The sequence below is a fragment of the Limulus polyphemus genome, unplaced genomic scaffold, assembly GCF_000517525.1.
Source record: "Limulus polyphemus unplaced genomic scaffold, Limulus_polyphemus-2.1.2 Scaffold137, whole genome shotgun sequence".
NCBI classification, from domain to species: Eukaryota; Metazoa; Arthropoda; class Merostomata; order Xiphosura; family Limulidae; genus Limulus; species Limulus polyphemus.
The window spans coordinates 890,306-897,059 of record NW_013665747.1 but is presented as its reverse complement, the minus strand read 5'-3'; the positions used below and the strand labels follow the sequence as shown (position 1 = coordinate 897,059).

General features: G+C 32.6%; 1 long non-coding RNA gene across 1 annotated transcript in view; it reads left to right on the top strand.

Moving 5' to 3' along the window:
• Positions 1–472: 472 nt before the first annotated feature.
• LOC111083212 overlaps positions 473–6,754 on the top strand; it is a 27,100-nt gene continuing 20,818 nt past the window's right edge. Inside the window, exons 1-2 of the long non-coding RNA XR_002608882.1 lie at positions 473–659; positions 2,205–2,293. This is a non-coding gene — a long non-coding RNA (uncharacterized LOC111083212). The remainder of the gene's footprint in view (positions 660–2,204; positions 2,294–6,754) is intronic.

The window sequence follows — 6,754 nt, the reverse complement described above, 5'->3', positions numbered from 1 at the left end:
GAAAATTCTAGAATGTGTGAATCATCGATATTTGTATGTTCGCAAACATATTATAATTGTTATGCGGTCCAGAATATAATAACTAGAAAAGAAGTTTCAGATTAAATGAATTAAAATAGTTTTATTAAATAGAAATTATCCAGAGGACCTGATTGACAAAGGCATTTTCGCGCCAAATTATGGTGTAGGGTAGATGTAGATAATAGCCAGTCAGATGTGTTATCAATCACAACCAAGTTTACTCCATTGTTGTATGATAATATTAAATAACACAAAACTTTGAATGCCTGATATGCCTCTAGAATTATCAGATGCAACAGGTGTTCTACCAGTGAAAAATCACATACTACTGAAGTTTAACTTCATAGTGTTATTACGTTTATCAACATCGGAAGCTATACCTTTATCAATTGGATACTTTCAATACGTGAGTAGAAACGTTCACAGGTTTCGAATACTGCAGGCCATTCAACTTCGGAGGAATTAAATTAGACATTTGTGATTTCTATGGAAATATTTTACGACTCTCGCTTAATACGGAAACATTTTAGGACTTTGGATATCGCTATCTACAATCAGTTGGAATTGATCTGATCATCGTGGATATTCGAGAAAATATCTAGGAATTTCCAGGTCAGATAAAGGACTCAATGTTATTGGTGAGTTTGCGAAACTGTTACTGTTATGTGTATCACCATTTGTAATAATCTTTGTTGTTTCTTGTATCATTGTGCGTATATTCAAATATATTCGAATAACATAAACTTACTACATACAAATATTCATCTGATTTATAAATTCAAATCTTTAGTTATTCCTATTAATCTGATTATCATATTGTTACGACAGGGGGGGGGGAGTCACGTGACCCTAGTAACACGTCATATTCTCGAACGTTCACGTCCCTTCCTGAAGCCTCGAGAGATTACTAGATATGCGGTATTCTTGTATATATAAGCCGCCAAGAAGTGACGGCAACAATGGAATGTAATTGAACTGCAGACAGAGATAGAGACGTACTGTTGAGTCGAGCACGTGAGTCGTTCGTTGTGAATTATAGCGTTTATTATAGCGTGACTGTGGAAATTAAGTGTTATGCAAAGTTGTATTCAGAAAGAATAAACCAGTTTTATTTAAGAAGGGACTTGTATCGGTAAAGTTTCTTTGGAAAGAATTTTTACGGAAAATTAACTAAAGACCAGAGACGTAACAATATGAATCGGTTTTTTTTCTATTTGAAATTTTTATACGTGACACACATACCAAACACAGAATATCCTGTTTATATTTAATCATTAGTGGCATCCTTAAAACATTCTCAAACCAATTCATAATTTGTGTTTTTAGAAAAGTAAAATTGTTTAAATACATGATGTAACGAAGAAAATATTTGACGAGTTTCCCACACGTGTTAGCAACAGTAAATAGATTTTTGTTAAGCCTTCTCTCAGCTTTGGTGTGATATAATAGCACTATAGAAATTATGCGGATGAAATAAATTGTACATGTAATTGAACTCGCAAATATTTTTTAAGCTTATTTATATTATCATTATAAAAGATGATCTGCCTTCAGTTTCAGAACACTTGCTTTTAAATTAGCTCCGTCTTTTAAATAAACGTGCTTTATTAAGACACACCACACTTGTGACTATACTGTGTCTACTATGTAAGAAATATTAATAGATATCAATTAATAACATCAGTCCGTGACAAAATAATTACTTCTCAGAATTACTAAAAATATTTAACTCATTAAAGCTAGTATGAACAGTGCAATCTATAAAATATGATAAAGGCAAAGCTATCTCTAGTTAACAGTTAAGAAATCCAAAGCATGATGAAATAATAGTTATGAGCGTTCAATCTATAGAATTGATTTACACTCTGCTTTGTTTATTTGTAATTAAGCACAAAGCTACACAATGGGCTATCTGTGCTCTGCCCACCACGGGTATCGAAACCCGGATTCTAGCGTTGTAAGTCCGCAGACATACCGCTGTGCTACTGGGGGGCTTACACTCTGCAGATTAAATCGGAGGTTTCTCAGAAAAAGAGACGTGATTTCTTTTAGTAAGACTTCTCAGAAATGTTGAAGTCGCGTTGCATGAAAGAATGAACTCAGTCTATATTTAAATTTAATATCGAATACAAGGTGACATTTTAGTCGCCGGACAACATAATGCTTCTCTTTTTTTTTTACAGTAGCGAAGTAGAGCTTGTTGTAGAGGTTTATAACCACCGGAAGTGTTTTTTACCATGAACGGTAATTCTTGGCCAAAAGATATTTATAGGTGAGTAAATTTACAAGTATAAACTTAAGACCTTATGCGAAGTACCCGATAAGTTCTCACCCCTAACTTGGCTAAACCATTTCCAACGTTGTAGAGGTTTTAAAAACTCAAAGTTTCTGTCTGTGAACAATATTTGTGGGCTTAAGGTTATATATAATATATATATGTGTGTGTGTGTGTGTCTTTATATATATATAATTGTCTTTTGGTAACGCTCCGTTCGTCTGTGTCGCTTGGCAGCCAAACTATGACCTGATGTTGTTGTCTTGAGTATGTATGTAATACTTGAAACGTTCACGAGGGCTAGCTTCAATTGCACTTTTTAATTTATGCATATCTCAGCTGCATGTAGACATTTCGAAGTTCTTGGCAAATTTTAAAAGCATCTAAGCTAGAGTTTAGGGATCATAATTCGTATGTTTTCTTTGGTTTTCGTGAAATTCTTCAGTTTCATTATTACTTTTTTGTCTTGCCATTAGCCTTAACTAACGATGGTGTTTGAAACTAATGTTTATATTCAAATTTCATGATTGAATTTTTATCATAAATCTTAGTATTATTGGTTTTTGGGTGCTTCATCTTCTTTGGTGTTTAAACCGTAATTTTTAGGTTATATGACGTAATTAGAAAAATACGTTCTGGTATGTGTGAAATATATATATTGATTTGTAAAATCTTCCACTTACCACTCAGCTACTTGAGTAAGACATCTTCTTGAAATAAATTAGTCGGGTATACTTCAATAGTTTCTGCTATGACGTTATGGATCAAGGTTTGGATAATAATAATAATAAGATTGTTAGTTAGGCCTTGGACTCCTACTGTATAAGTTGTTTATTACTACTCCGGATAAATGGTGTAATAATAATAATATATATATATAACAAAATTGAATAATAGGTTGAACAATCGCCAAGCTTTTATATATTTTTATTTAAAGAAAAAAATATTTAAAAATTAAAAAATCTCAATTTATAATTAATGATGTAATTCAAATATTTGGTGCACCTATAAACATCATACATATAAAAAGTAATCGGAGGACGACAATTTCTTGAGAAACAAATTTCAAGACAAAAATAAAAAAGATTTCATATTCATAGTAATTTAGGGCTTTTTCTAAACGTTCTTTATTGTAGTGCAACAACGGAACGCTTCCAAAACATATCAATTTACAGAAAAAAATATTTATTAAAACTATCAATTTATAAATAATGATGTAATTCAAATATTTGGTGTACCTATAAAGTATTAAGCCATTAACATTATACCTATAAAAAGTAATCGGAGGACGACAATTTCTTGAGAAACAACTTTCAAGACAAAAATAAAAAAAGATTTCATATTCATAGTAATTTAGGGCTTTTTCTAAACATTTATTGTACTACAACAACGGAACGCTTGCAAAATATGTCAATTTCAATTATCTATAATTATATTTTGAGTAGAGATATTATTTGGGAGTTTGTGAAAATTTGGGAACTGATGTTATGGTGGGCACAGCACAGATAACCCGTGTGTAGCTTTGTGCATAACACCAAGCAAACAGAACAAAATTAATCGGTTGAAAATTTAAAACATTAAATCAAAAGTTATGATATACAAACACCTCATGCTATTCAAAGCTACTTATTTATCACTAAAATATGTATTGGTAACCAACTCTTGCATTAAACTCGAATAAAAGCAGTTTTTAAAGGGAATATAATATTTTATATCACTAATTTTTCAATGCATGATCGAAAACTGAATCTTAGTCTGTGGGCTCCAGGACACTACTGTCTGCGTTAAGTGATCTTTATACTTCACTTTTCCCATTTAAGGGCAAACCTAATGATAGAGCCATTGAAATGAGCATCCATAACTTAATCTTTTACCACTTAAATGCGTCATAAGTCTGTGAATATGATTTTTAAACTCGAAAGTGATCGTGTTACTTGATGTTCTCAATATTTTTAACTCCCAATGCATCAACATGTCTGTTGTTCTCTTCAGGGCAATACTAAAAAAATATTAACAATTTCGTAATGTTATGATAACCATAAAGGAACATTATCCACGGTTCAGAGGATAATTAGCATTTTCTTATGAATTCGATAATATCTCATGTCCAGCGAGTTCATGGTTTTGTAGTCCGGAAGAGCACTATAAGCTTTCCATCTTATTAGTTGAAAAATTAAATTTTCAAAATTATGTTATTTTTCGTCGTTCCCCTGTTGAACTCGGAGATGGTTAAATGAGTTATTGTATTTTATTTTCCTTAAGGTTAAGTAAGGATAAGTAGCCTACTTGTCTGATTCATTAACATAAATAACAAAGAATCAGATAATAGTTTCGAATGGAATTGCCCTTGATTTTTACTGCCTGTTGGTCAACTGATCTAACACTAACAAGAACCAATTAACGTTTTCTTGAGAATTTATTGAAATGTTTAAAACTGTGTTGGAGTTTGGGAGAGAAGATTTTCGTGTCAGTTTTCATTTAGTTCATTTGTTCAGCAGAAGTCATGCAGGTTTTGATTGATATTTTCCCTTTATTTAACGTAGCAAGAATTCTTAAAGTTTCCGTGCAGTGTTAGGCGTTTGCCTAACGTAAACGAAGTTTAGGTTCATCCGTTATCTTTCACTTCTGTTTAAAGTAAGCGATTAAGGTTCTCGTCAGCACTTCAGATTTTTTAAGTTCGCCATATCCGAACGAGTTATACTGTTCGTTTGATTTTAAGCGTGAAGCATAGCCAGTGGAGCGATGGCTACTCCGTCGTTAGAGTCGTTTTAAAGTAAAGTTATTTTGTTAGCTAAATGGAATGTTCATATTTCTAGTGTATTTTACATAGATTAAAGTGAGATTATATTAATTTAACTTAAGTTTATTTTTATGTTGTGGTTTCATTGTACTCAGTTTTACTTACCAGATGGACCAGGGAAACAGATGGACCAACAGTATTGTTTTTCTATTAGTCTTCATTAGCCCTTGCTGGACCTACCATTTCTATTTAAATCTTTAAAGCACGCACGACCACTTGCCCGTTGTATTGTATTGCTGTATACTGTGTTAGTAAAGTACTGTTTTTATAATGTTAATTATGAGTCATTAAATGTCTGTTGTTTGTAGAATTTGTGTCTTGTCTCTTTCTTCGCGACTCAACTGTCGCAATTCGTTGGGAAATGTACACCCAAGCCCAAGATCCGAGAACTTTCGGTTTTTGACGGGCCTAACTTCTCTGCTTTGTTGGTCATCCACAAGATACCACCCTCCAGTGGCACAGCGGTATGTCTGCGGACTTACAACGCTAGAATCCGGGTTTTGATACCTGTGGTGGACAGAGCACAGATAGCCCATTGTGTAGCTTTGTACTTAATTACAAACAAACAAACCACAAGATACCAGTTTTATTGAAGTGAGTAACTTCTGTTCTTTATCATCCTATATTTACAATAACATAGAGATACATGCAACTTTTTCTAGAGCTACTAAATCTTTAGAAGTTGTATAAATTAATTGTACTTGTGGTTTAAAAACAAGAGCTTACCTGGGGATAAAGAATTTATATAAATAATTTCATGTCTAGCTGAACTCGTTTTTTTTCCTTAAAATTTTGCAATAGAATCAGCTCTGTCAGAAAAAAAAACAGTAATCAAAAAGCATAATTATAAAACTGTTTGACTTCACGAATGCATTTACATTGGTGGCCAGTATTTTATGTAATGTGCCAATATTTGATGAATCAGTGTAGACTACTTTCTTCTGAATTAACATACAAGAAAATAAAATCGTCACTGAATAATTAATACCAGTTTGATCTTGCCAAGCCACTAGGTTCACTATTATTCAATTGTAAGATTGACTTTCAGCATTTCTCTGGCAGTAACCTTATCATAATCTCCAGTTTTCTTTATTTTTCTGACTAGTTTTATCTGTGAAGGTAGAGTTCATACAAATGTATGCTAGAAAATTACATTTCAACGAATGTGGAAAAATTTCCTTAAGCAGTTTTATGCAAATTGAGCGTTTGTATTTTAGTTTACTTTATCCTCAGTCTCGGAATGTTAATTTTTTTTAGAATGATCTTCATTAGCATCAACATTATTTTTCCTTTTTTTCATCCTTGTATTCTATAGCAGGGCTTCCTGGGAGACCTTATAAACCCTTCTTATGGACCCTTTCATCACTTTTCATTGTTTGTTGTACTAGGTATACTGTACGTCCTTGTTCACCACAAAGATGACAACTTCTATATGTGTTTTTAACAGACAAGCAGCTCTGAATAAAATACTCCTGCTTATGGCTTAAGGCATACTGCCCCGTACTCCCAGACTTAAAATACATTCACATTTTTGGGACTTTCTCTAAGATATTGCACAATGAATAAACTGCATTAATCCTTTTAACTAACATACAAATTTATCTGAGTCAGCCTAAGCTGTATTTTAAACTATTGTTGCGTCAGCGAAGTCACATGAC